This window comes from Nerophis ophidion, linkage group LG06, assembly GCF_033978795.1.
Source record: "Nerophis ophidion isolate RoL-2023_Sa linkage group LG06, RoL_Noph_v1.0, whole genome shotgun sequence".
Taxonomy (NCBI): domain Eukaryota; kingdom Metazoa; phylum Chordata; class Actinopteri; order Syngnathiformes; family Syngnathidae; genus Nerophis; species Nerophis ophidion.
The window spans coordinates 3,860,154-3,883,700 of record NC_084616.1 but is presented as its reverse complement, the minus strand read 5'-3'; the positions used below and the strand labels follow the sequence as shown (position 1 = coordinate 3,883,700).

Here is a 23,547-nt window from a genome sequence, read left to right as displayed (position 1 = left end):
TTCCCACAAACCACACCTAAAAACCCGGCCAAGTTATGTCATTTGGGGCCTATTTTCAGGGGGTTTTGTGTATTTTGGTGATCCTGAGGAGTCCAGCAGGTGTTCCCGGGTAATGAGAGGCCCCTTGGGGCCCTATTTACAGGTCTTTGGTATGACTCGGCCGGGGTTTGAACTCTCAACCTACCGATCTCAGGGCGGACACTCTAACCACAAGGCCACCGAGTTGGTCGACTTAGTTGGTAGAAGCTGGGGATCGAACAAGGAACCCTCAGGTTGCTGGCACAGCCCCTCTTCCAACCCCATTATTTATGTATTTTTTTTGTTTTTTTACACACAAATTGACCAAATTATTTTAACTAAATATGGGCACCTGAGTCAAAAACTCCACATTAAAATAGTTTTTGATGTTCATCGCCTTTTCTTGACTTTCTAGACCAGGGGTCAGCAACCTTTTTGAAAGCAAGAGCTACTTCTTGGGTACTGATTAATGCCAAGGGCTACCAGTTTGATACACACTTCAATAAATTGCCAGAAATAACCAATTTGCTCAATTTACCTTTAACTCTATGTTATTATTAATAATTAATGATATTTATCTTTGTGGAAACACTGATCATCTTAATGATATCTCACAATAAATATATATTTTTGATGACAGGTTTAAAAAAGGTTAAAATCCAATCTGCACTTTGTTAGAATATATAACAAATTTCTAACAAAGACAAAACATTATTTCTTCTACATTTTCAAGAACAAATATTTTAAAAGAAATTCAAAAGAGTTTGAAACAAGATTTAAAATTGATTCTACAGATTTTCTAGATTTGCCAGGATATTTTTTTTAAATTTTAATCATAAGTTTGAAGAAATATTTCACAAATATTCTTCATTGAAAAAACCAAAGCTAAAATGAAGAATTAAATTAAAATGTATTTATTATCCTTTAAAATAAAAAATAAAAATACTTGAACATTGATTTAAATTGTCAGGAAAGACAATTTAAATCTATATATAGATCTATATTTAGATTTATGTAGATCTATATATAGATATATTTAATAAATAAATCTATATATATATATATATATATATAAAAAATGGGTATTTCTGTCCGTCATTCCATCCTACATTTTTTTTCCTTTTACGGAAGGTTTTTTTTTAGAGAATAAATGATGAAAAAAACACTTAATTGAAGGGTTTAAAAGAGGAGAAAACAGGAAAAAAATGAAAATAAAATTTTGAAACATAGTTTATCTTCAATTTCAACTCTTTAAAATTCAAAATTCAACTGAAAAAAAGAAGACAAAAACTAGAAAATTTGAATAATTTATAATTTATGGAACATCATTGGTAATTTTTTTTTTATTAAGATTTATTTTAGAATATTGATGACATGTTTTAAATAGGTTAAAATCCATTCTGCACTTTGTTAAAAATATATAACAAATTGGAATTTGAATCATAATAAGTTTGAAGAAATATTTCACAAATATTCTTTGTCGAAAAAACAGAAGCTAAAATGAAGAATTAAATTAAAATGTATTTATTATTATTTACAATAAAAAAAATACTTGAACATTGATTTAAATTGTCAGGAAAGAAGAGGAAGGAATTTAAAAGGTAAAAAGGTATATGTGTTTAAAAATCCTAAAATCATTTTTAAGGTTGTATTTTTTCTCTAAAATTGTCTTTCTGAAAGTTATAAGAAGCAAAGTCAAAAAATAAATGAATTTATTTAAACAAGTGAAGACCAAGTCTTTAAAATATTTTCTTGGATTTTCAAATACTATTTGAGTTTTGTCTCTCTTAGAATCAAAAATGTCGAGCAAAGCGAGACCAGCTTGCTAGTAAATAAATACAATTTAAAAAATAGAGGCAGCTCACTGGTAAGTGCTGCTATTTGAGCTATTTTTAGAACAGGCCAGCGGGCGACTCATCTGGTCCTTACGGGCGACCTGGTGCCCACGGGGACCGAGTTGGTGACCCCTGGTGTTGTCAGTTTGGTTCTGCATAACCTTTAATGCCTTTTCTTACGGGCACTCACCTTTTGTTTATGTTTGCTTCAAGCATTAGACACCTTTTTACCTGCACCCTGCCTCCCGCTCTCCTCTGCATATTGTGATCCCTACAAACCATGTTCCCGACATCTACAAAGCAATTAGCTAGCTGCTGCCACCTACTGATATGGAAGAGTATTACACGGTTAGTCTGCCCAGCTCTAGACAGCACCGACACTCAACAACAACACATCATTTGCAGACTATAAATATTTTGAACTTTAAAGGGGAACATTATCAGCAGACCTATGTAAGCGTCAATATATACCTTGATGGTGCAGGAAAAAGACCATCTATTTTTTTAACCGATTTCCGAACTCTAAATGGGTGAATTTTGGCGAATTAAACGCCTTTCTGTTTATCGCGCTGGAGGCGATGACGTCAGAATGTGACGTCGCCGAGGTAACACACCCACCATTTTCATTTTCACATTACAAACACCGGGTCTCAGCTCTGTTTTCCGTTTTTTTGACTATTTTTTGGAACCTTGGAGACATCATGCCTCGTCGGTGTGTTGTCGGAGGGTGTAACAACACTAACAGGGAGGGATTCAAGTTGCACCACTGGCCCCAAGATGCCAAAGTAGCAAGAAATCTGCCGCCAGACCCCCGTTGAATGTGCCAGATGCATTTGCAACGATAAAGTCAACGAAATCACAAAGGTGAGTTTTGTTGATGTTGACTTATGTGCTAATCAGACATATTTGGTCGCGGCGTGACTGCCAGCTAATCGATGCTAACATGCTATTAACCGGCGGCGCTAAAGCAGAAATGGCACAGAGATTTATGTATAACCGGCAGATGCATTTGCAACTATATTACGTTTCCTTCCACCCACATTTAATGTGAAACAAACACTTACCAATCGACGGATTTAAGTTGCTCCAGTGTCACAAGATGCGAAAGTCCTGATCGTTTGGTCCGTACATTTTACCGGCGATGCTAACGCAGCTATTCGGCCATGCTATGGCTATGAATAGCGTCAATAGCTATTCGCTCAATAGCTTCAGTTTCTTCTTCAATACTTTCATACTCCAACCATCCGTTTCAATACATGCATAATCTGTTGAATCGCTTAAACCGCTGAAATCCGAGTCTGAATCCGAGCTAATGTTCACAGGGAAATGGATAGTGGCATCGCAAATAGCGAAAATTAAGCACTTTAAAGCTTTTTTTTAGGGATATTCCGGGACCGGTACAATTTTTTAAAAAACTTCAAAAATGACAACAAGCCACTGGGAACTGATTTTTATTGTTTTTAGATGCAAAAGTAGCAAGAAATCTACCGCCAGACCCCCGTTGAATGTGCCAGATGCATTTGCAACAATAAAGTCAACGAAATCACAAAGGTGAGTTTTGTTGATGTTGACTTATGTGCTAATCAGACATATTTGGTCGCGGCGTGACTGCCAGCTAATCGATGCTAACATGCTATGCTAATCGATGCTAACATGCTATTAACCGGCGGCGATAAAGCAAACATGGCACAGAGATGTATGGATAACCTGCAGATGCATTTGCAACCATCCGTTTCAATACATGCGTAATCTGTTGAATCGCTTAAACCGCTGAAATCCGAGTCTGAATCCGAGCTAATGTCGCTATATCTTGCTGTGATATTCGCCATTGTTTGTTTACATTGGCAGCACTGTGTGACGTCACAGGGAAATGGATAGCGGCATCGCGGTATAGCTCGGTTGGTAGAGTGGCCGTGCCAGCAACTTGAGGGTTCCAGGTTCGATTCCCGCTTCTGCCATCCTAGCTACTGCCGTTGTGTCTTTGAGCAAGACACTTTACCCACCTGCTCCCAGTGCCACCCACACTGCTTTAAATGTAACTTAGATATTGGGTTTCACTATGTAAAGCGCTTTGAGTCACTAGAGAAAAGCGCTATATAAATAATTTTTTTAGGGATATTTTTTTTTAAACTTCAAAAATTACAACAAGCCACTGGGAACTGATTTTTATTGTTTTCAACCCTTTCGAAATTGTGATAATGTTCCCCTTTAAGGACATAATCTCCCACGGCACACCGGACTGTATCTCGTGTGCCGCGGCACTGTGGTTGAAAAGCGCTGGTCTAAAACAACCTCAACTTCACCGACACCTTGCTCAATGACCCTGGGGATCGTACCCGGACAAATTCCCTGACAGAAATAATAAATGCTGTCACACGTTAGGCTTGGGAAAACCTCCCAATTGCTAAACTGCTCTTTTCAGCCCACGCCCGACACCCGCGCCCCCCCGGGGGTGTCACTGGACTTCATTAAGTGATGAATGCTTGGTGGTGTTTGTATAAGCTCCACAGCGCCGCCGTAACGGGAGATAACCCAACCTGGGCTGTGATTAGGCCGATAATTAGCCAATCGTCCTCTGACCCTGCCAGCCAACCCTGAGGTCAAAGTGACACGGGGGTTCGCCGGTTCCCAGGTGGCTTCCCATCCGGCAGCTCTCAGCTAAGTAAGTAATATAACGGAGGGTTTCCATGCCGACAGGTGACGTCCACCCCCCCCCCCCCCCCCCTGCCCTAAAACACAATGTGTGTGGCGATAACGATCCCGGCGGACCCCGGCCCGGGGGGGTTCCTCGGATAGGCTGCGGTTCCAAAGCTACACTTCCTGCTTCCTCTGGCTAAAAAGGAAGCGCCACCATCGCTGTCCTCTTATCGCTGGCCGCAGGGAGGAAGGCGGGCTGGAGGAAGGGACATCAAGCAGGGTAGATAAAGGAGAGTGGTCACATGATGCTTGTCCGGCACGGATCCAGGAGATGCTTGGTGATCATCAAAGGACGGACGCGATGATGAATGTGGCTCATTTGCTCGCCCTCTGCTTCAGTGTTTTTCAACCACTGTGCCGCGGCCGTGAGATACAGGGAGATGATCTAATTTCACCTATTTGGGGTGAAAAATGTTTTTTTTGCAAAGAAGTAATTATAGTCTGCAAATGATGTGTTGTTGTTGAGTGTCGCTGCTGTCTAGAGCTGGGCAGAGTAACCCTGTAATACTCTTCCATACCAGTAGTGACGTGAATTATATTTATATAGCGCTTTTCTCTAGTGACTCAAAGCACTTTACATAGTGAAACCCAATATCTAAGATACCTTTAAACCAGTGTGGGTGGCACTGGGAGCAGGTGGGTAAAGTGTCTTGCCCAAGGACACAATCAATCAATCAATCAATGTTTATTTATATAGCCCCAAATCACAAATGTCTCAAAGGGCTGCACAAATCATTACGACTACAACATCCTCGGAAGAACCCACAAAAGGGCAAGGAAAACTCACACCCAGTGGGCAGGGAGAATTCACATCCAGTGGGACGCCAGTGACAATGCTGACTATGAGAAACCTTGGAGAGGACCTCAGATGTGGGCAACCCCCCCCCCCCCCCTCTAGGGGACCGAAAGCAATGGATGTCGAGCGGGTCTAACATGATACTGTGAAAGTTCAATCCATAGTGGCTCCAACACAGCCGCGAGAGTTCAGTTCAAAGCGGATCCAAGACAGCAGCGAGAGTCCCGTCCACAGGAAACCATCCCAAGCGGAGGCGGATCAGCAGCGTAGGGATGGGGAGCGGTCCATCCTGGGTCCCGACTCTGAACAGCCAGTACTTCATCCATGGTCATCGGACCGGACCCCCTCCACAAGGTAGGGGGGGACATAGGAGAAAAAAGAAAAGAAGCGGCAGATCAACTGGTCTAAAAAGGAGGTCTATTTAAAGGCTAGAGTATACAAATGAGTTTTAAGATGAGACTTAAATGCTTCTACTGAGGTAGCATCTCGAACTGTTACCGGGAGGAAATTCCAGAGTACTGGAGCCCGAACGGAAAACGCTCTATAGCCCGCAGACTTTTTTTGGGCTTTAGGAATCACTAATAAGCCGGAGTCTTTTGAAGGCAGATTTCTTGCCGGGACATATGGTACAATACAATCGTCAAGATAGGATGGAGCTAGACCGTGTAGTATTTTATACGTAAGTAGTAAAACCTTAAAGTCACATCTTACAACAACAGTGACTAGGATGGCGGAAGCGGGAATCGAACCTGCAACCCTCAAGTTGCTGGCACAGCCGCTCTACCAACCGAGCAATGTCGCCCCAGTAGGTGGCAGCCGGTAGCTAATTGCTTTGTAGATGCAGGAAACAGCGGGAGGCAGGGTGCAGGTAAAAAGTGTCAAGGCCAGGGCGCATTGCGATGCGTCCTCTGTGCCTCATGCGGGCACCGCGGGCCACGCCCACATGCAGTCTCTCAGCCGACAGCACGCTCAGACACGCCCCTGCTCGCGCTGAGAGCAGCACGCCCACGCAGCTACAAGCCTGTAGACGATTACCTTTCTACACACCTGGAATTGATGAGGGCGAGCTGCTTAAAAGACCAATGGACCCAGGGATCCTCGCGGGAACTTAGTTTCTCATATGGTGAACATGTTTTCCTTCCGATTTTCCTGGATTTCGACTTCCTCGCTCGCCCCTGATCCTGCCTGCCCCGTGGACTTCCCCGTTCCTTCGCTCTCGTCAACACTTTGGTAACACACACTTCAGCTAATCTACACACATAGTCACACGCATACACTCTTGGATTTTGTCACCTTCTATTTTGTAGTTCAGTAGTATTGTTTGTTATTATGTATACATTGACTATAGACAGTATAACATACATTTATGAACATTACCGCCACCTGGTGTCTGTCTGCCGTCATCTCCCCCTTAGTAAACAAAAAGGTCTCTAATGCTTAAACCAAAAATTAACAAAAGGTGAGTGCCCCTAAGAAATGGTATTGAAGCTTAGGGAAGGCTATGCAGAATGAGACTAAAACTGAACTGGCTACAAAGTAAACAAAAACAGAATGCTGGACGACAACAAAAACTTACTGTGGAGCAAGTATGGCGTCCACGATGCATACTTACCAACCCTCCCGATTTTCCCGGGAGACTCCAGAATTTCGAAAATCCCCCAGGGCATCCATCCTCCCGAATTTCTCCCGATTTCCACCCGGTCAACGATATTGGGGGCGTGGCTTTAGCGTTCTCTACACCTTGTGGTTGTGTTGCTTTTCCCCCATGCAAACAGCGAGCTGGCCATGTCACATAATATATGCAGCTTTTACACACACATGAGTGAATGCAAGCATACTTGGTCAACAGCCATACAGGTCACACTGAGGGTGGCGGTATAAACAACTTTAACTCTGTTACAAATATGCGCCACACTGTGAACCCACACCAAACAAGAATGACAAACACATTTCGGGAGAACATCCGCACCGTAACGCAACATAAACACAACAGAACAAATACCCAGAACCCCTTGCAGCACTAACTATTCCGGGACGCTACAATATACACACCCCGCTACAACATAATCCTATACCTGTCTGACAAGCGTGTAAATGGGTTGGTCATGTATGATGTCTTTTTGTTATTTTGGTTTGTGACGTGTAATAATAATAATAATAATAATAATAGATTTTATTATTATTGAGCAAACAACCACAAAGTGCTAAAGTGTAATAAAAAAATAATTAAAAGATAATACGAATAAATAAAAACAAAAACTAACTAGCATGCATTTATCTAAAAAAAAGGCTTTTTTTTCCTCTTTTTTTTTTAAAAAGAAGGGTTTTTAAGCCTTTCATCCACAGTCTGTGGTGCCCTCAGGTGGTCAGGGAGAGCGTTCCACAGTATGGGAGCGGCGGAGCAGAAAACCCAGTCTCCCATTGTTCGGAGCTTTGTCCTCGGAAGTTGGAGGAGGTTAGCCTGTTGTTTGGAGGATTTGGGGTGAGCAGTTCTTTGCCTGCTCCGCCGTTGAGGTCTTCACCGTATCCCTAGCTAGGGGGCAGTCAGGTACTAGGCCTTTGCCAAGGGCCACCTGGGGTAACAGTAGTAAAGGGGTTAACTTCCTAGTGCTGCTCTGAAAGCCACCCAAACGCTTCCCTAGGGTGGTGTTTAGGGCACATTAGACCGGTAGGAGGCCACGGGGAAGACCCAGGACACGTTGGGAAGACTGGCCTTGGGAACACCTCAAGATCCCCCGGGAGGAGCTGGATGAAGTGGCTGGGGAGAGGGAAGTCTGGGCTTCCCTGCTTAGGCTACTGCCCCCGCGACCCAACCTTAGATAAGCGGAACAAGATGGATCTTGTGTGTTACCGGACCACATCTAATTATAATAAGAAGAACAAGGATACGACAACATCGACGAGGATGGCGGAAGTCGGGTCTTTCGCCCACTCTACCATCTGAGCCACCCAACTCAGGTCATTTTTATCATTTTTAGATTTGGAAATACTATATCGTATTTGTTTGTGAAAGGAATTTATTCCACTCTTAGATGTCTGCCCAGAGGGGTGAGAATGTGTCCAAAGGCCTGAGCTGTTGTTTTTCCCAGAGATCCACCAGCAAGTGTTGCTCTTATTCCACCCCAAAGTTTCACCCCCTTGACTCCAGTCCTCCCGCAGCTTGAGAGGCTCCGCAAAAACACCCACTGGAACTTTAGTGTGTTTGGCCAACAACTCCAAACATTGGTATGCATGTCGGGAGACGGACAGCCACATGTATCACATTTGAACAAGTTTAGATGAAGAAAAAAAAAATAATAATAAAGAAAATATTGCCTATAAGTCATTGACCATTTATCTAATGCAGTTTTTCACTGTGTTTTGTAGATTTCGGAAACAGCGGGAGGCAGGGTGCAGGTAAAAAAGTGTCTAATGCTTAAACCAAAAATCAACAAAACCCTAAGAAAAGGCATTGAAGCTTAATAAGTAGAAGCATTTAAGTCCCATCTTAAGACTCATTTGTATACTCTAGTCTTTAAATAGACCGACTTTTTAGACCAGTTGATCTGCCATTTCTTTTCTTCTCTGCCCCCCTCTCCCTGGTGGGACACAGGTCCAGTGGCCATGGATGAAGTGCTGGCCGTCCAGAGTTGGGACTCGGGGCGGACCGCTCGCCTGTGCATGGGTTGGGGACATCCCTGTGCTGTCTCTGCTCGGGATGGTCTTCTGCTGGCCCCACTATGGACTGGACTCTCACTATTATGTTAGATCCACTATGGACTGGACTCTTACTATTATGTTAGATCCACTATGGACTGGACTCTCACTATTATGTTAGATCCACTATGGACTGGACTCTTACTATTATGTTAGATCCACTATGGACTGGACTCTCACTATTATGTTGGATCCACTATGGACTGGACTCTCACTATTATGTTAGATCCACTATGGACTGGACTCTCACTATTATGTTAGATCCACTATGGACTGGACTCACACACTATTATGTTAGATCCACTATGGACTGGACTCTCACTATTATGTTAGATCCACTATGGACTGGACTCTCACTATTATGTTAGATCCACTATGGACTGGACTCTCACATTATTATGTTAGATCCACTATGGACTGGACTCTCACTATTATGTTAGACCCACTATGGACTGGACCCTCACTATTATGTTAGATCCACTATGGACTGGACTCTCACACTATTATGTTAGATCCACTATGGACTGGACTCTCACTATTATGTTAGATCCACTATGGACTGGACTCTCACTATTATGTTAGATCCACTATGGACTGGACTCTCACTATTATGTTGGATCCACTATGGACTGGACTCTCACTATTATGTTAGATCCACTATGGACTGAACTCTCACTATTCTGTTAGATCCACTATGGACTGGACTCTGTCACTATTATGTTGGATCCACTATGGACTGGACTCTCACTATTATGTTAGATCCACTATGGACTGGACTCTCACTATTATGTTAGATCCACTATGGACTGGACTCTCACTATTATGTTAGATCCACTATGGACTGGACTCTCACATTATTATGTTAGATCCACTATGGACTGGACACTCACATTATTATGTTAGATCCACTATGGACTGGACTCTCACACTATCATGTTAGATCCACTATGGACTGGACTCTCACTATTATGTTAGATCCACTATGGACTGGACTCTCACTATTATGTTAGATCCACTATGGACTGGACTCTCACTATTATGTTAGATCCACTATGGACTGGACTCTCACATTATTATGTTAGATCCACTATGGACTGGACACTCACATTATTATGTTAGATCCACTATGGACTGGACTCTCACACTATTATGTTAGATCTACTACGGACTGGACTCTCACTATTATGTTAGATCCACTACGGACTGGACTCTCACTATTATGTTAGATCCGCTATGGACTGGACTCTCACTATTATGTTAGATCCACTATGGACTGGACTCTCACTATTATGTTAGATCCACTATGGACTGGACTCTCACTATTATGTTAGATCCACTATGGACTGGACTCTCACTATTATGTTAGATCCACTATGGACTGGACTCTCACTATTATGTTAGATCCACTATGGACTGGACTCTCACTATTATGTTAGATCCGCTATGGACTGGACTCTCACTATTATGTTAGATCCACTATGGACTGGACTCACACTATTATGTTAGATCCACTATGGACTGGACTCTCACTATTATGTTAGATCCACTATAGACTGGACTCTGTCACTATTATGTTAGATCCACTATGGACGGGACTCTCACTATTATGTTAGATCCACTATGGACTGGACTCTCACTATTATGTTAGATCCACCATGGACTGGATTCTTACTATTATGCTAGATCCACTATGGTCTGGACTCTCACTATTATGTTGGATCCACTATGGACTGGACTCTTACTATTATGCTAGATCCACTATGGACTGGACTCTCACTATTATGTTAGATCCACTATGGACTGGACTCTCTCACTATTATGTTAGATCCACTATGGACTGGACTCTCACACTATTATGTTAGATCCACTATGGACTGGACTCTCACTATTATGTTAGATCCACTATGGACTGGACTCTCACTATTATGTTAGACCCACTATGGACTGGACTCTCACTATTATGTTAGATCCACTATGGACATAGTGTAAGTCCTGCAGGTCTACAAGTTGCAGTCACATCCAGTGAAGTAGAAGTGGAGTGACAAAGGGTTCACAGAGAGTTGGGGGGTGAAAGAGATGTTTGGGCTGAGGGTGGGGAACTTTTCATCTGGAGATAATCCCAGATGGACACAATCCGCTCCCTCCCTTTATAAACAACCCTCTGGCTGCTCCTCACTCCTCCCCTCCTTTTCATGCCAGGTGGAAGCGACACCACATACACAACATGGATTGTTTTTTTCCCCCCCACTTTTCTTTTTGACCATTTTAAAGCCCCCCCCCCTGCAAGGTCTGTCAGTTCCAAAGTCAACACCCCACTCAATAATTCAGCTGACTCCACTTCCACTGTGGGTGGTTTTGTTTCCAGCTTTCTCGGCGCCTCCCGGCCTTTAATAGCACGTCAAAAATGTTTGTCCGTAAACAAAACATGCTCTGTGTGTCATTTTCCCGTTTCTTTGTCTTCTCAGGCGTGGGAGAGACTGCGGGCCTCAGAACTACCGGAGGAAGCCGGTCACTCGACTACCTTTGACCGCAGTTAAGAGGTGAGTGGCAACAATAGAAGCTGGTGTACACTTTCTCATCAATCAATCAATGTTTATTTATATAGCCCCAAATCACAAATGTCTCAAAGGGCTGCACAAATCATTACGACTACAACATCCTCGGAAGAACCCGCAAAAGGGCAAGGAAAACTCACACCCAGTGGGCAGGGAGAATTCACATCCAGTGGGACGCCAGTGACAATGCTGACTATGAGAAACCTTGGAGAGGACCTCAGATGTGGGCAACCCCCCCTCTAGGGGACCGAAAGCAATGGATGTCGAGCGGGTCTAACATGATACTGTGAAAGTTCAATCCATAGTGGCTCCAACACAGCCGCGAGAGTTCAGTTCAAGCGGATCCAAGACAGCAGCGAGAGTCCCGTCCACAGGAAACCATCTCAAGCGGAGGCGGATCAGCAGCGTAGAGATGTCCCCAACCGATACATTGTTCTCTCGTGGGTGCAGCGGAAGATGGAACACAGCGTGAGGGTAGGAATAAGAATGTATTTATATAATAAACCAAACTAAGAACAAAAACACTTGCACAAAGGCACTAACCAAAAACCAACAGAACTAGCTTGGGAGCTAAAAAGAACAAAGGGCGCTAGCGTGGAAGCTAGGGGACATAAACAAACAGAATAGCATATAAGCTCCAAGACAGCAGTGAGAGTCCCGTCCACAGGAAACCATCTCAAGCGGATCAGCAGCGTAGAGATGTCCCCAACCGATACAGGCGAGCGGTCCATCCTGGGTCCCGACGAGCGGTCCATCCTGGGTCTCGACTCTGGACAGCCAGTACTTCATCCATGGTCATCGGACCGGACCCCCTCCACAAGGGAGGGGGGGACATAGGAGAAAGAAAAGAAGCGGCAGATCAACTGGTCTAAAAAGGAGGTCTATTTAAAGGCTCGAGTATACAGATGAGTTTTAAGGTGAGACTTAAATGCTTCTACTGAGGTGGCATCTCGAACTGTTACCGGGAGGGCATTCCAGAGTACTGGAGCCCGAACGGAAAACGCTCTATAGCCCGCAGACTTTTTTCATAAATCATCAAAGCTACCACACGCCAAAAGTATTTGGCCACCCATCCGGTGTCCTGACCCCTAGGCCTGATGTATCAAATCAAGCACATAGGCATGGAGACTGTTTCTACAAACATTTGTGAAAAACGGGCCGCTTTCAGTGATTTCCAGCATGGAACTGTCATAGGATGCCACCCGTGCAACACATCCGGTCGTGAAATGTCCTCATTCCCTAAATATTCCAAAGTCAACTTTATTAAAGGAAAGTGAAGAGTTTTGGGAACAACAGCAACTCAGCCACCAAGTGGTAGGCCAGGTAAACGGACAGAGATGCTGAAGCCCATAGTTCAAAGACTTTCTGCACAGTCAGTTGCTACAGACCTTCCAATTAGCCCACGTACAGTACGCAGAGAGCTTCATGGAATTGGTTTCCATGGCCGGGCAGCTGTGTCTAAGCCATAAATCACCAAGTCCAATGCAAAGTGTGGGATTCAGTGGTGTAAAGGTCATCACCACTGGACTCTAGAGCAGTGGAGGCCCCTTTTCTGGACTGATGAATCACACTTTTCCATTTGACAATCTGATAGACCAGTCTGGGTTTGGAGGTTGCCAGGAGAACGCTACATTTCGGACTGCATTGTGCCCAGTGTGGAATTTGGCGGAGGAGGAATTATGGTGTGGGGTTGTGTTTCATGAGTTGGTTCTGAATGCTCCAGGATACTAAAACATTTTTGGACAATTCCATGCTCCTAACCTTGTGGGAACAGTTTGGAGCAGGCCCCTCCCTCTTCCAACATAACTGTGGAACAGTGCACAAAGCAAGGTACATAAAGACATGGATGACTGAGTCTGATGTAGATGAACTTGACTGGCCTGCACAGAGTCCTGACCTGATCTGATAGAACACATTTGGGATGAATTAGAACAAAGACTGAGAGCCAGGGTTTTCTCAGCCAACATTTTCAATGCGCTTTTGGAAAAATGGTGGATAATTGTTATACACACACTCTGCAACCTTGTGGACAGCCTTCACAGAAGAGTTGGAGCTGTAATAGTTGCAAAAATATGGACCGACGTCATATTAAAAGCTTTGGGCTAGGAATGGGATGGCACTTCAAGTTCATATGTGAGTTGCCACCTGTGCAACAAATCCGGTCGTGAAATGTTCCAAAGTCAACTGTCGGCTTTATTATAACAAAATGGAAGAGTTTGGGAACAACAGCAACTCAGCCACCAAGTGGTAGGCCACATAAACTGACGGGGAGGGGTCGGCGGAGGAATTATGGTGTGAGTTGACTTCAGTTTGGGTGGAACAATCCATAAAATACGTCACAGATGACGTCACGTGACACCTCTGATGAAGGCTGCAGAAACAAGGTAGCCAAAACTTGTCAGGTACAAAACTTTATGTTACGAGCCTATATGAGTCAACCATTTATAAATACACATCAGTAGGCTAAATGAAACTCTTCAACAAAAGGTCCATAAAGACATGGATGACAGAGTCTGATGTAGATGCACTTGACTGGCCTGCACAGAGTCCTGACCTGATCTGATAGAACACCTTTAGGATGAATTAGAACGAAGACTGAGAGCCAGGGTTTCTCGGCAAACATCTTCAATGCGCTTTCGGAAAAATGGTGGAAAATCGCTACACACACACTCGGCAACCTTGTGGACAGCCTTCCCAGAAGAGTTGAAGCTGTAATAGCTGCAAAAAAGTGGACCAACGTCATATTCAACACTATGAGTTAGGAAAGGGATGGCACTTCAAGTTTATATGTGAGTTGCCACCAGTGCAACAAATCCGGTCGTGAAATGTTCCAAAGTCAACTGTCGGCTTTATTATAACAAAATGGAAGAGTTTGGGAACAACAGCAACTCAGCCACCAAGTGGTAGGCCACATAAACTGACGGGGAGGGGTCAGCGGAGGAATTATGGTGTGAGTTGACTTCAGTTTGGGTGGAACAATCCATAAAATACGTCATAGATGACGTCACGTGACACCTCTGATGAAGGCTGCAGAAACAAGGTAGCCGAAACTTGTCAGGTACAAAACTTTATGTTACGAGCCTATATGAGTCAACCATTTATAAATACACATCAGTAGGCTAAATGAAACTCTTCAACAAAAGGTCCATAAAGACATGGATGACAGAGTCGGATGTAGATGTACTTGACTGGCCTGCACAGAGTCCTGACCTGATCTGATAGAACACCTTTAGGATGAATTAGAACAAAGACTGAGAGCCAGGGTTTTCTCAGCCAACATCTTCAATGCGCTTTTGGAAAAATGGTGGAAAATTGCTATACACACACTCTGCAACCTTGTGGACAGCCTTCCCAGAAGAGTTGAAGCTGTAATAGCTGCAAAAGGTGGCGCTACATTATATTAAACACTATGGGTTAGGAATGGGATGGCACTTCAAGTTTATATGTGAGTTGCCACCTGTGCAACAAATTCGGATGTCAAATGTTCGAAAGTCAACTGTTGGCTTTATTATAACAAAATGGAAGAGTTTGGGAACAACAGCAACTCAGCCACCAAGTGGTAGGCCACATAAACTGACGGGGAAGGGTCAGCGGAGGAATTATGGTGTGAGTTGACCTCAGTTTGGGTGGAACAATCCATATAACACGTCACAGATGACGTCACGCTAGCATTACGTGACACATCTGATGAAGGCTGCAGAAACAAGGTAGCCGAAACTTGTCAGGTACAAAACTTTATGTTACGAGTCTATATAAATCAACCATTTATAAATACACATCAGTAGGCTAAATGAACCTCTTTAACAAAAGGTCCATAAAGACATGGATGACAGAGTCTGATGTAGATGAACTTGACTGGCCTGCACAGAGTCCTGACCTGATCTGATAGAACACCTTCGGGATGAATTAGAACAAAGACTGAGAGCCAGGGTTTTCTCAGCCAACATCTTCAATGCGCTTTTGGAAGAATGGTGGACAATTCCTATAAACACACTCTGCAACCTTGTGGACAGCCTTCCCAGAAGAGTTGAAGCTGTAATAGCTGCAAAAGGTGGCGCTACATTATATTAAACACTATGGGTTAGGAATGGGATGGCACTTCAAGTTTATATGTGAGTTGCCACCTGTGCAACAAATCCGGTCGTGAAATTTTCCAAAGTCAACTGTCGGCTTTATTATAACAAAATGGAAGAGTTTGGGAACAACAGCAACTCAGCCACCAAGTGGTAGGCCACATAAACTGACGGGGAGGGGTCAGCGGAGGAATTATGGTGTGAGTTGACTTCAGTTTGGGTGGAACAATCCATAAAATACGTCACAAATGACGTCATGCTAACATCACGTGACACCTCTGATGAAGGCTGCAGAAACAAGGTAGCCGAAACTTGTCAGGTACAAAACTTTATGTTACGATCCTATATGAGTCAACCATCAGTAGGCTAAATGAACCTCTTCAACAAAAGGTCCATAAAGACATGGATGACAGAGTCTGATGTAGATGAACTTGACTGGCTTGCACAGAGTCCTGACCTGATCTGATAGAACACCTTTGGGATGAATTAGAACGTAGACTGAGAGCCAGGGTTTCTCGGCCAACATCTTTAACGCGCTTTTGGAAAAATGGTGGAAAATTGCTATACACACACTCCGCAACCTTGTGGACAGCCTTCCCAGAAGAGTTGAAGCTGTAATAGCGGCAAAAATGTGGACCAACGTCATATTAAACACTATGGGTTAGGAAAGGGATGGCACTTCAAGTTTATATGTGAGTTGCCACCTGTGCAACAAATCCGGTCTTGAAATTTTCCAAAGTCAACTGTCGGCTTTATTATAACAAAACGGAAGAGTTTGGGAACAACAGCAACTCAGCCACCAAGTGGTAGGCCACATAAACTGACGGGGAGGGGTCAGCGGAGGAATTATGGTGTGAGTTGACTTCAGTTTGGGTGGAACAATCCATATACGCTAGCATTATGTGACACATCTGATGAAGGCTGCAGAAACAAGGTAGCCAAAACTTTTCAGGTACAAAACTTTATGTTACGATCCTATATGAATCAACCATCAGTAGGCTAAATGAACCTCTTCAACAAAAGGTCCATAAAGACATGGATGACAGAGTCTGATGTAGATGAACTTGACTGGCTTGCACAGAGTCCTGACCTGATCTGATAGAACACCTTTGAGATGAATTAACGAAGACTGAGAGCCAGGGCTTCTTCTACCTTTGGCAATATCGCATATATCAACATACCGTATAGCAGTGTTGCATTATGGGTGACATGTTCCCAAACACACTCAACAGTTGTCCTTACCAGAGTCAACCCTCAGCAGCCCATCAGTCCATGTTCTGGTACAGTTCAGTCCGGAAAGATCCACGGCGCAGACACAAAGAGACAAGTATCAATCAGATAAAGACACGTGTGTGTGTGTGTGTGTGTGTGTGTGTGTGTACAGCTTCACTTCTTGTCCAAATGTTGGGGAAGTAAGGGGCCGCAAGGAAAGGCAATAGGAGGGAGGGGGAGAGAGAGAGAGAGAGAGCGAGGGAAAGATTAACCCTGAAAGTGGACTTCCACAGATGTGCCGTATCACTCGCTTCTTAGAACTTGTAGTCCAGGGCCAAAATGGAGGGAGGAGCGGAGTGTGTGATGGTATGACAGAAAAAAACAACACAATAGCAGGAAAGTGTAGATCAGGAGGAGGTCTAGAATAGACTCAGCATATTGTGAACTCCCAAAAAAGAGGACACAAATATGCGTCCACTATGGACTGGACTCTCACTATTATGTTAGATCCACTATGGACTGGACTCTCACTATTATGTTAGATCCACTATGGACTGGACTCTCACTATTATGTTAGATCCACTATGGACTGGACTCTCTCACTATTATGTTAGATCCACTATGGACTGGACTCTCACTATTATGTTAGATCCACTATGGACTGGACTCTCACTATTATGTTGGATCCACTATGGACTGGACTCTCACTATTATGTTAGATCCACTATGGACTGGACTCTCTCACTATTATGTTAGATCCACTATGGACTGGACTCTCACTATTATGTTAGATCCACTATGGACTGGACTCTCACTATTATGTTAGATCCACTATGGACTGGACTCTCTCACTATTATGTTGGATCCACTATGGACTGGACTCTCACTATTATGTTAGATCCACTATGGACTGGACTCTCACTATTATGTTGGATCCACTATGGACTGGACTCTCACTATTATGTTAGATCCACTATGGACTGGACTCTCTCACTATTATGTTAGATCCACTATGGACTGGACTCTCACTATTATGTTGGATCCACTATGGACTGGACTCTCACTATTATGTTAGATCCACTATGGACTGGACTCTCTCACTATTATGTTGGATCCACTATGGACTGGACTCTCACTATTATGTTAGATCCACTATGGACTGGACTCTCTCACTATTATGTTAGATCCACTATGGACTGGACTCTCTCACTATTATGTTAGATCCACTATGGACTGGACTCTCACTATTATGTTAGATCCACTATGGACTGGACTCTCACTATTATGTTAGATCCACTATGGACTGGACTCTCACTATTATGTTGGATCCACTATGGACTGGACTCTCACTATTATGTTAGATCCACTATGGACTGGACTCTCACTATTATGTTAGATCCACTATGGACTGGACTCTCACTATTATGTTAGATCCACTATGGACTGGACTCTCACTATTATGTTAGATCCACTATGGACTGGACTTTCACACAATATTATGTTAGATCCACTATGGACTGGACTCTCACTATTATGTTAGATCCACTATGGACTGGACTCTCACTATTATGTTAGATCCACTATGGACTGGACTCTCACTATTATGTTAGATCCACTATGGACTGGACTCTCAATATTATGTTAGATCCACTATGGACTAGGTGACAATTTGCTTTATGAATAATATACAAACCCCGTTTCCATATGAGTTGGGAAATTGTGTTAGATGTAAATATAAACAGAATACAATGATTTGCAAATCCTTTTCAACCCATATTCAGTTGAATATGCTACAAAGACAACATATTTGATGTTCAAACTCATAAACATTTTGCAGATAATCATTAACTTTAGAATTTGATGCCAGCAACACGTGCAAAAAAGTTGGGAAAGGTGGCAATAAATACTGATAAAGTTGAGGAATGCTCATCAAACACTTATTTGGAACATCCCACAGGTGTGCAGGCTAATTGGGAACAGGTGGGTGCCATGATTGGCTATAAAAACAGCTTCCCAAAAAATGCTCAGTCTTTCACAAGAAAGGATGGGGCGAGGTACACCCCTTTGTCCACAACTGCGTGAGAAAATAGTCAAACAGTTTAAGAACAACCTTTCTCAAAGTGACATTGCAAGAAATTTAGGGATTTCAACATCTACGCTCCATAATATCATCAAAAGGTTCAGAGAATCTGGAGAAATCACTCCACGTAAGCGGCATGGCCGGAAACCAACGTTGAATGACCGTGACCCCGGCACTGTATCAAAAACCGACATCCATCTCTAAAGGATATCACCACATGGGGTCAGGAACACTTCAGAAAACCACTGTCACTAAATACAGTTTGTCGCTACATCTCTAAGTGCAAGTTAAAGATCTACTATGCAAAGCGAAAGTCATTTATCAACAACATCCAGAAACGCCGTCGGCTTCTCTGGGCCCGAGATCATCTAAGATGGACTGATGCAAAGTGGAAAAGTGTTCTGTGGTCTGACGAGTCCACATTTCAAATTGTTTTTGGAAATATTCGACATGGTGTCATCCGGACCAAAGGGGAAGCGAACCATCCAGACTGTTTTCTTCTCACCCTCGCTATGAAGACGCCTGTTTGCTGTCCCACGGGGGTCATCATTTTTATCTGAGACCCCGCTGACTTTAATTACTATTGAGGATTTGATATTTATTTGTCAATCAATCAATCAATGTTTATTTATATAGCCCTAAATCACTAGTGTCTCAAAGGGCTGCACAAACCACTACCACATCCTCGGTAGGCCTAGCTCCAGCCTATCTTGCCGATTGTATTGTACAATCTGCGTTCAAAAGACTCCGGCTTATTAGTGATTCCTAGAGCCCAAAAAAAGTCTGCGGGCTATAGAGCGTTTTCCGTTCGGGGCTCCAGTACTCTGGAATGCCCTCCCGGTAACAGTTCGAGATGCTACCTCAGTAGAAGCATTTAAGTCTCACCTTAAAACTCATCTGTATACTCTAGCCTTTAAATAGACCTCCTTTTTAGACCAGTTGATCTGCCGCTTCTTTTCTTTCTCCTATGTCCCCCCTCCCTTGTGGAGGGGGTCCGGTCCGATGACCATGGATGAAGTACTGGCTGTCCAGAGTCGGGACCCAGGATGGACCGCTCGCCTGTGTATCGGTTGGGGACATCTCTACGCTGCTGATCCGCTTGAGATGGTTTCCTGTGGACGGGACTCTCGCTGCTGTCTTGGATCCGCTTGAACTGAACTCTCGCGGCTGTGTTGGAGCCACTATGGATTGAACTTTCACAGTATCATGTTAGACCCGCTCCACATCCATTGCTTTCGGTCCACTAGAGAGGGGGGGTTGCCCACATCTGAGGTCCTCTCCAAGGTTTCTCATAGTCAGCATTGTCACTGGCGTCCCACTGGATGTGAATTCTCCCTGCCCACTGGGTGTGAGTTTTCCTTGCCCTTTTGTGGGTTCTTCCGAGGATGTTGTAGTCGTGATGATTTGTGCAGCCCTTTGAGACATTTGTGATTTGGGGCTATATAAATAAACACTGATTGATTGATTGACATAAGGGCTAGGAAAACTCACACCCAGTGGGACGTCGTTGACAATGATGACTATGAGAAACCTTGGAGAGGAGGAAAGCAATGGATGTCGAGCGGGTCTAACATGATACTGAGAAAGTTCAATCCACAATGGATCCAACACAGTCGCGAGAGTCCAGTCCAAAGCGGATCCAACACAGCAGCGAGAGTCCCGTTCAGCAGGAAACCATCCCAAGCGGAGGCGGATCAGCAGCGCAGAGATGTCCCCAACCGATACACAGGCAAGCAGTACATGGTCACCGGATCGGATCGGACCGGACCCCCTCCACAAGGGAGAGTGGGACATAGAAGAAAAAGAAAAGAAACGGCAGATCAACTGGTCTAAAAAAGGGAGTTTCCATACAAAGCATTGTGTGCGTTACATTCTTTATTTATGCCACTGAGGACTTCTTCTAGCTCTGTACTCGAGTTCCTGCGTACGTACGACTTCTACTAAGCAGAACATGGAGCAATACCGCCACCCAGCTGCAGGCTTGTGTATTGTTCCAACACGACTACTAGAATGTAGACACAACCAATGAAGAGTGGGGCACAGCTGCAGAGTTGGCACCGATATGTCACAGATATTGTGGGTTTTGGGAGCCTATAGTGTCGTTCTGTAAAGTTTTAATAGTGTCGACTACTTAAGTGTTTGTGCAGCAATGCATGCTAAACTGAAGCATTGCAATCCTCAAATAACTCATATCTGCACAATTGTATGCATGGAGACACACACATTCCCCAAACAACCAGTCAGCCACAACTCCCACACACAGACACACACACACACACACACACACACACACACACACTTGTATTTTTGACATTCTTGAGACCTGAGAAAAATGCCTCCCTCTTTAGGAGCAGCCTTTCTAGATATATAAAGAAGTGTATTTACAACATTAATAATATATATACACTATGCAAATATAAAATAGTTTGGTGTGAAAAATGAGTTTAGAAAAAGGTCACAATTTCAGAACTTATAAATTTAGCATTTTTATAATAAAAGTCATCATTTTACTCAACGCAAGTCAAAGTGTTACAAGAAAAATGTGCAATATTACCAGAAATGTTGGAATTTTACTCAATAACAGTAACAATTGTGCAGCAAAAGCTATACATATGTACAATTTTATGAAAAGATTCGGAATTTTACTCGACAAAAGTCACAATTTTCTAAGAAAACTTTAAAATTTTGGGCAATTTCGGGTGGCGACTTGTCCAGGGTGTACCCCACCTTCCGCCCGATTGTAGCTGAGATAGGCACCGGCGCCCCCCGCGACCTCAAAGGGAATAAGCGGTAGAAAATGGGTGGATGGATGGATTATAATAATAAATAAATCATTTTACGAGAAAATATTGCAGAAACAAAAAGAATATGAGAAATTGTTGCAAATTTTATTTTTATATAATATATAAATACGATGCAAACATAAAAAAGGTTGTTGTGAAAAACGATTTGGAATTTCACAGGAAAAAGGTCACAATTTCACAAGAAAAACTTACAATTGTGTCAGCATTGTAATAAAAGTCATCATTTTACTCAACACAAGTCAACATTTTACAAGAAAAAGGGAATATTTGTGCAATATTATGATAAAAGTTGGAATTTTACTCAATAACAGTAGCAATTGTACAGCAAAATCTATACATATGTGCGATTTTATGAAAAGATTCGGAATTTTACTCGACAAAAGTCACAATTACATAAGAAAACTTTAAAATTTTTGGCAATTTGAGGTGGCGACTTGTCCAGGGTGTACGCCACCTTCTGCCCGATTGTAGCTGAGATTGAGGTCGCGGGGGTGCGCTGGGGCCTAAGGGAATAAGCGTGTTGAGACACATTTTTAGTGCCGTTTGCTTTGTACACTCATTAAGCGGTAGAAAATGGATGGATGGATGGATTATAATAATAAATCGGAATTTATTTGGCAAAATGAAGACCAAAGTCATGATTTTACTCAAAAAGTGTCACCGTTTTACAAGAGACACAAAAAAATTGGCAATGTTGTGATCCATCCATCCATTTTTCTACCGCTATCAGCAATGTGATAAAAATTCAGAATTTGATATGACAAATGTCGCCATTTAGCGTTAAAAAAGTAATAATTTTACATAAAAAAGTAAGAATTTTACGAGAAAATTTTGCAATATTGCAGAAACAGAAATATGAGAAATTGTTGCAAATTTTATTTTTATATAATAATATATAAATACGATGCAAACATAAAAAAGCTTGTTGTGAAAAACGATTTGGAATTTCACTGGAAAAAGGTCACAATTTCACAAGAAAAACTTACAATTGTGTCAGCATTGTAATAAAAGTCATCATTTTACTCAACGCAAGTCAACATTTTACAAGAAAAATTGAATATTTGTGCAATATTATGAAAAAAGTTGGAATTTTACTCAATAACAGTAACAATTGTACAACAAAAGCTATACATATGTGCGATTTTATGAAAAGATTCGGAATTTTACTCGACAAAAGTCACAATTACATAAGAAAACTTTAAAATTTTTGGCAATTTGAGGTGGCGACTTGTCCAGGGTGTACCCCGCCTTCCGCCCGATTGTAGCTGAGATAGGCACCAGCACCCCCCGCGACCTCAAAAGGGAATAAGCGGTAGAAAATGGATGGTTGGATGGATTATAATAATAAATAAATCATTTTACGAGAAAATATTGCAGAAACAAAAAGAATATGAGAAATTGTTGCAAATTTTATTTTTTTATAATAATATATAAATACGATGCAGACATAAAAAAGGTTGTTGTGAAAAACGAGTTGGAATTTCACAGGAAAAACTTACAATTGTGTCAGCATTGTAATAAAAGTCATTATTTTACAAGAAAAATGGAATATTTGTGCGATATTATGATAAAAGTTGGAATTTTACTCAATAACAGTAACACTTTTACAACAAAAGCTTAACATTTTGGTAATTTTATGAAAAGATTTGGAATTTTACTCGACAAAAGTCACAATTTTATAAGAAAACTTTAAAATTTTGGGCAATTTCAGGTGGCGACTTGTCCAGGGTGTACCCCGCCTTCCGCCCGATTGTAGCTGAGATAGGCACCAGCGCCCCCCG

General features: G+C 42.7%; 1 protein-coding gene across 1 annotated transcript in view; it reads right to left on the bottom strand.

The window, feature by feature from the left end:
* hdac7a (histone deacetylase 7a) overlaps positions 1–17,094 on the bottom strand; it is a 256,002-nt gene extending 238,908 nt beyond the window's left edge. The window contains exon 1 of the mRNA XM_061902483.1: positions 16,913–17,094. The gene's annotated coding sequence lies outside the window, so the exon portion shown is untranslated. The remainder of the gene's footprint in view (positions 1–16,912) is intronic.
* Positions 17,095–23,547: the final 6,453 nt, after the last annotated feature.